Source organism: Eutrema salsugineum, unplaced genomic scaffold, assembly GCF_000478725.1.
Source record: "Eutrema salsugineum unplaced genomic scaffold, Eutsalg1_0 scaffold_15, whole genome shotgun sequence".
NCBI lineage: Eukaryota > Viridiplantae > Streptophyta > Magnoliopsida > Brassicales > Brassicaceae > Eutrema > Eutrema salsugineum.
Genome location: NW_006256867.1, coordinates 1,894,876 through 1,901,374, shown reverse-complemented (window position 1 = coordinate 1,901,374; position 6,499 = coordinate 1,894,876). Strand labels below are relative to the sequence as shown.

Sequence of the window (6,499 nt, the reverse complement as noted above, 5' to 3'; positions counted from 1 at the left end):
AGGTTGGGATTGATGGAATGTGAATTTGGAATTTGAAACTCAGTCAATTTTCCGCCATTATTTGTTTGATTGCAGCCAGAGAGAGAGAAGAGTATCAAAGAGGAGATGAGATTGCTTGGTATCCTGACGCGGATAAAATGGTCAGCAATGAGTACAACCCCTTCACTGCTTACGAATTCGGTATTGAGATGAATTTAATTGCGGAGATGATATCAATTTACTGTTCATTAATTAGACTTCTGGTAGCCTCGGTTGGTTCAATAAACGTTCTTCCAAAATTTATTGATGCCATATAAAGTTTTTGGACCACAAGCAACAACTATAGAGGTTTATGACGTAGCTGCAAAACCTGTAGTCAAGGCAGCAATGGAAGGTGTTAATGGTAAGAGTGTACCTTTAGACCCAACTCATTTGCTAATGGCAATGCTTGCAGGGAATTTTCTGACAATGTGTTGACAATTTGGCAGGAACCGTTTTTGCTTATGGTGTTACAAGCAGTGGAAAGACACATACAATGCATGTAAGCTCTCTCAGTGTGGTTTGTTTTACCGGGATATATGTGCTCAGGGTGATCAAGGAGGAAGTTGTTTTATCTCCAGGTCATGCACTATCTTTCATTGCAGCTGGGAAAGGGAACTAGAAGAATTACATCGGAAACATGTATTCATTTTATTAGACTATTTTTATTGCTAGTTTCTAGTGGCCTTTTTCAATTAAAAATAAATTTAAAAAGCCCAAAATTACTAGGATCGCTCCTTATTATTGTGGTACTTGTAGAAACGATCCTTCCTGTGCATGTGGCACATTCTGATTGGCCAAAAAAAAGTCTCGGTGATAATGTTTTTGGGGTCACAGAATCGTCGACCTTTTTATCTGGAGACAAAAATCACCGACGCTGAACCACATCTCTCTTTTCATCCGCCATCCTCTCCGGCTTCGATCTCCGTCGCGATGGTCGTCTTCTACGGCGCCGATATGCAGAAGCTTCATCGTCTTGTCCATCGAATTTACAGATAAGAGAATCTGTCCTTTACTCTTCATCTTCTTTTTTGATTTTTATTCTAGATTTGCATGGATTAGATATGCTAAATTTTAGTTTATGGATCGATTTTTTTAGTTTGTGAATCTTCATCAGAGTTGAATGATATCTCCATTTTGCATGTAGTTTCTATATATTATCTGAAATTGTTTTAGGATCGATGAATTGATGATTTACTCTGAATGATGATGTGTTTGGATTTGATGAGTTGTGAATGGTAAATGGTTCTTCTTCCATAAACCCTTTAGTCAAAAACTGCAAACGAGTGAATTAATTTTCATGCTGATCTATGTCTTTCTATCTCTCTTATAGATTTTGGTAAACCTTGCATCCAAGAGATAGTGATGAATTGATGATGTTTTATGAATGATGATGTGTTTGGATTTGATGAGTTGTAAATGGTTGATGGTTCTTGAATAGATCTGCCATTTAGTGAAATCTCTTTGATCTATAAACGGTTATGGTTCAAAGGTTGTAAATCGTTAATGGTTCATGATCTATGTCTTTCTCTCTCTTTAGCTAAAGTTAATGGTGGTCGTTAATGGTTCTTATTAATGGTTAATGGTTCATGATCGTTTATCTCTTTAGCTTATGTTTTTCTATCTCGTTAATGGTTCTTGAATGGTAGGTTTTGTGTTTGGAAAACTTTACAATGGTTCATGGTTCATGATCGTGTATCTATCTGTCGATGGTTCAATGGTTCATGGTTCATTATTTTTGCAGATTCATCTTGGTTCAAAGGTCTATCTCTAGCTGTTCCTCTTCGGTTTGCTCGTAACAAAGGTTTTACAACCTAAAGAAGCTGTTTAGGTTAGTCTTCAAGTCTGGTTGATGCTAATTAATGGCTAGTTAGATAAATGCCGATTCTGTGTAAGAGATGGAGGGGTTGAGTAAATAGAAATGGTTGAGTGAACTGGTTGAATGCTGTAGATATATGTCACCTCAATAAATCTCTTTTTGCTTTAGTGTATATTAATGGTTGAGTAATGGTTGGTTTAGGATAATAAATGTGCTTGAATGCTGCAAAACGTTTTTGCTTTTCTTCCTTCAATGTTACTTTGATTTTTGTATTGTGCTTGAATGCTTTATGGGTTTCTTTTAAAGCGTGTGCTTCCTCTCTTTCTGAACATCTTCTCATTGCTTCCTTATCTCATTTTGAGCTTCTCCTTCTTCTCAGTTCGTGCTTCTCTTTCTTCCTCTTCAAAAAATCACATTCTCTTGCTTTGTGCTTCATCTCTTTCATTTTATCTTTTTTTAACCTCTTCCTCATACCATATGGCTTTCCCTTCTTCGGGTCCATCTTTCCCATCCTCCAACTTTGTTGAACTGTTGAACAGTCAACAAGATTCAGTCTTCTGCGGATACGCCTCAAGTCTTCAAGAAGAAACTCCTCTGTATGATGCATCCTTCGGTGAAGCATCACCTGCAACGGAAAAGAAGGAAAGAAGGCAGTGGAGCCCGAGTGATGACCTTTTGCTCATCAGCTCGTGGTTAAACACGGGCAAGGATGCTGTGGTGGGGAATGAACAAAAATCAACAGCATTTTGGAAGCGCATAGCCGCCTTCTTTTCAGCTTCTCTAAAGTCTGCTGGACGTGAAAAGATAGAGTCCATACCATGCAAACAGAGGTGGCAGAAAATAAATGATCAAGTCTGCAAATTTTGTGGAGCATACGCAGCAGCTTGCAGAGAGAGAGCCAGTGGTCAGAGTGAGAATGATATTCTCAAAATGGCTCATGAGATCTTCTACAACAATCACAAAAAAAAAAGTTCACTTTAGAACATGCTTGGTATGAGCTCAAGAATGATCAGAAATGGTCAGAGCTTTCAACACACAAAGCCGCTGGAAACTCAAAAAAAAAAAAGAGGGTTAGATGGTTGGGTGCTGAGGAAACCCAGCTTTGTGAGGAAGATAATGTAAGCAAGCGACCAGCAGGTGTTAAGGCATCAAAAGCCAAGGCTAAGAAGGTTGCCATAGAGAAAGAAGAACCATTGGAGAAGTTACAAGCAGTGTGGCAAATTCAAGAGAAAGACTTGGCAATGAAGGCAAATATCAAGAAGATGGGTATACTTGAATGCCTTTTAGCCAAGCAAGGGCCACTATCAGACTATGAGGAAGATCTTAAGAAGAAACTCATTACTGAGCTGTTTTAGAATCTTCCTCTTTTCAAGTTAATGTTTAAGCTTAATTTTATGTTTACCTTTAAACCTTTAAGTTTCGGTTAAGTGCTTCTCTTAAGTTGATCTTTCGGTTTTAGATTGTTTTTGAATGTGGTTGTTCTTTATGTTCTATATCTATGAACTTATGTGTTTCAGTTAAGTAATTGAATGTTCTTTATCTATCAACTATGCTCTTTTTAGTCTTTGCTTTAAGATGATGATGTGCTTAAAATGATTAACTATGAATGTAGATAATGAGCTTTACGTATGAGCTTACATGATGAGCTTAAAATGATTAACTAAAGATGATGAACTTTTGTTTTAAGTATGAACTTTGCTTTTGTTGACAGCTCATTATGGTTGTTCTTTTTTTGTGTGTTTCAGATAAAAGATGTGTGTGACAGCATTTCCACTCGGCGGAGAACAATTATTGAATAGGAGTGGGCACAAAACACCAAACGAGTGTCACAAGTCTTTATTCAGTATTGTCTTGTCTTTTCTTTTTTTGTTCACAGACCACAAAGTTTGCATCTAATTTTGAGACCACCAAATGTAAATCTATTTGACACCACATGTCTAAGTTTGTAGACGTTTATTTATAGAGAGATGATGAGCACTTCTTGTATCATATATTCTTCTTGTTCTCTATACTTCTTCTCTCTTTTAATCGTAAGTTCTGTCTAAACCAAAAAACATCAAACTTGTTCTCTATACTTCTTCTCTCTTTCCATTCTCTTCCTTCTTCCAATCAAACTTTGGTACCAATCAAAGTTTACCAATCAATTTCTGGAATGATAGTAAGCATTGACTGTATGCATTGGGAGTGGAAGAATTGTCCAACCGCTTGGAAATGTCAGTATACATGTAGTTCAGGAAAACCCACTATCGTTTTAGAGGCAGTAACTTCATATGATCTGTGATATGACATGCGTTTTTGGGACCCCCAGGTACCTTAAATGATATCAATGTTCTTGATCGCTCACCTATTTTTGATGATATAATACAAGGTAAAACTCCGAGAGTGAATTTATATGTCAACGGATGGGAGTATAAGTTAGCATACTATCTCAGAGATGGTATCTATCCAAAATGGACAACTTTTGTCCAATCTATACCATCTCCAGAAAATCCAAAGTCATGTTTATTTGCTGAACGTCAAGAAAGTGCCCGAAAAGATGCCGAACATGCTTTTGGAGTCTTACAAGCTTGATTCGCCATTATTAAAATTCCCGCTCTTTTTTGGGATAAAGCAAAAATAGGAAAGATTATGAGGGCTTGTATCATACTTCACAATACGATAGTAGAAGACGAACGAGAATGATACAAACATTTTGATCTTTCAGATTTTGAACATGAAGAAGGAAGCAGAAGTTTAACTGTGGATCTCTCGTATTCAACGGATATGCCCTCTAACATTGCTGATATGATGGGTACTCGAAATGATATTCGGGATAAACCACAGCATGATCGATTGCAAGCTGATTTGCTGGAGCATATCTAGCAAAAATTTGGGACGTACTGAAGCAGAAAATTAAGTTTTATTGCAAAATTTAAGTTTACATTTCAAATGTATGTTTGTGTTGTTTGTGTTGTTTTTGATTTAATAATGTAATAATCTAAATAATTATCTTTATTTTCATTACAAAAAAATAATTTATTTTTTTGTTACAAAAAACCTATGTAGATTTCTCCCAATAGACCATTAAAAAAACATAGTTTCGTTTAATAGTTTCTTGCCACAAATCAATTAATTAAATAATCACAAGAAACCCATTAAGGGTAATAGCAATAATCATGCTCTTAGATATTTTTTTTTTGCTTTTCCTTATTACTGTTGTGATCTTTTTTGCCTTTCCTTATAACTCTTAGTATAAATAACTATTTTTACTTAATAGACATGTCTCTAAAACATACAATTTCACACACTTTTTTATACACACCTTTTCACACACACATTTTTTTATACACACCTTTTCACACACACCATTTCACATACAGACTTAACATACTAAACTCAATTATTAAATAATATTTAGACCAAACTCAATTATAAATCAACAAACTAATTCGGTTAGCTACCACATCCGGTTTGGTGGCACTAGAGGCTCAGAAAGGGATTTCAAGTTGCTATTGAGATATAGAACTCTTGTTAAATTTATTCTTCAGTGCATGATGTTGTCGTGCTAGTGTATCTTGATGATCAATGCCTCTCTTTTGTGAGAACTCTCTCCTCTTTTTTTTTTTTTTTGTGTGTGTGTGTTTTATGTTAAAGATAGCATCTTTAGTCACTAAACCATTGAGATGAATTTTAAGGATGTTTTTATTGTAATTATCTCTAATGGTTTCAACATGTAGGTAATTGGAAAACTGACTGAAGGGAAGACGACTCATGTCCAGTTTCGGGACTCTAAGTATGAGTAACAGAACACAAAGCTCATCAAGTTTCCGTGGAGAGAGCTTTGAGCTTCTCATCTGTAATTTACAAACCTAACCGAGTCTCAACACAATGCAATGATAAAAATCCAACAGAAATGTATAACTTACTCAAATTCTTTGCATTCTACGCAACAAAAAAATAGAATGAAATAAAAACTCAAGTCGCTTAACCATGAAATGAAAAAAAAAAGGACTTTAAAAATCCAACAAATAGAACTTTTCTTTAGACTCAGCAAAATGCATGGATTTGTATCAATGTGTTCTTCCATCATAGGATTAACCCAAAAAATGGTTTTGTTTTTGTTTTTGTTGTGTGTGTGGATTCAGTGTTTGGCTGCTGCAACTAAGCTTAAAACACACCATAGCCAGTGGCGGAGGGAGCATGTTAGGAGAGGGGTCAAATGACTCAGGTGAAATACAAATTTTTTTTATATATACTTGTATTTTTATAAAAAAAAGATAAAATATTGATAATTTATTTATATGACCCCTGTAAAATTTCTTCATAGTACATTATAAACTAAAATTGACCCCGTAATTTTTTTTTCTAGCTCCGCCACTGACCATAGCTTAGAGCCTGATTGGGCCCAGACTCAAAAAAATTTACTCAGCCCATCTTGTCATTAAATCCTTTGTGCTTCAATTTTAGACCCAATCTACAAGAACTTCTATTTTTATCACGATGGTGCAGTGGTGACATCACTGACATCTATTGAAGTGTGTAATTAGATGATTTTATTAATATGATACAGCTCTTCTTATATACACGAAGAGGAAGACAGAATAGGAAAGCATATAGTCAGCAATTATTAAAGGAGTAATTGACGGAGAAATTACAGAAGAATAATTTGAGGGAGAAATTATA

The 6,499-nt window shown here is 35.4% G+C and overlaps 1 long non-coding RNA gene across 1 annotated transcript; it reads left to right on the top strand.

Annotated features, from left to right (window-relative positions):
- The first annotated feature begins 880 nt into the window (after positions 1–880).
- On the top strand, positions 881–6,073 carry LOC112087978. Its single transcript, XR_002900357.1, has 3 exons — positions 881–1,849; positions 3,583–4,145; positions 4,542–6,073. It is a non-coding gene; the product is annotated as an uncharacterized LOC112087978 (long non-coding RNA).
- Positions 6,074–6,499: the final 426 nt, after the last annotated feature.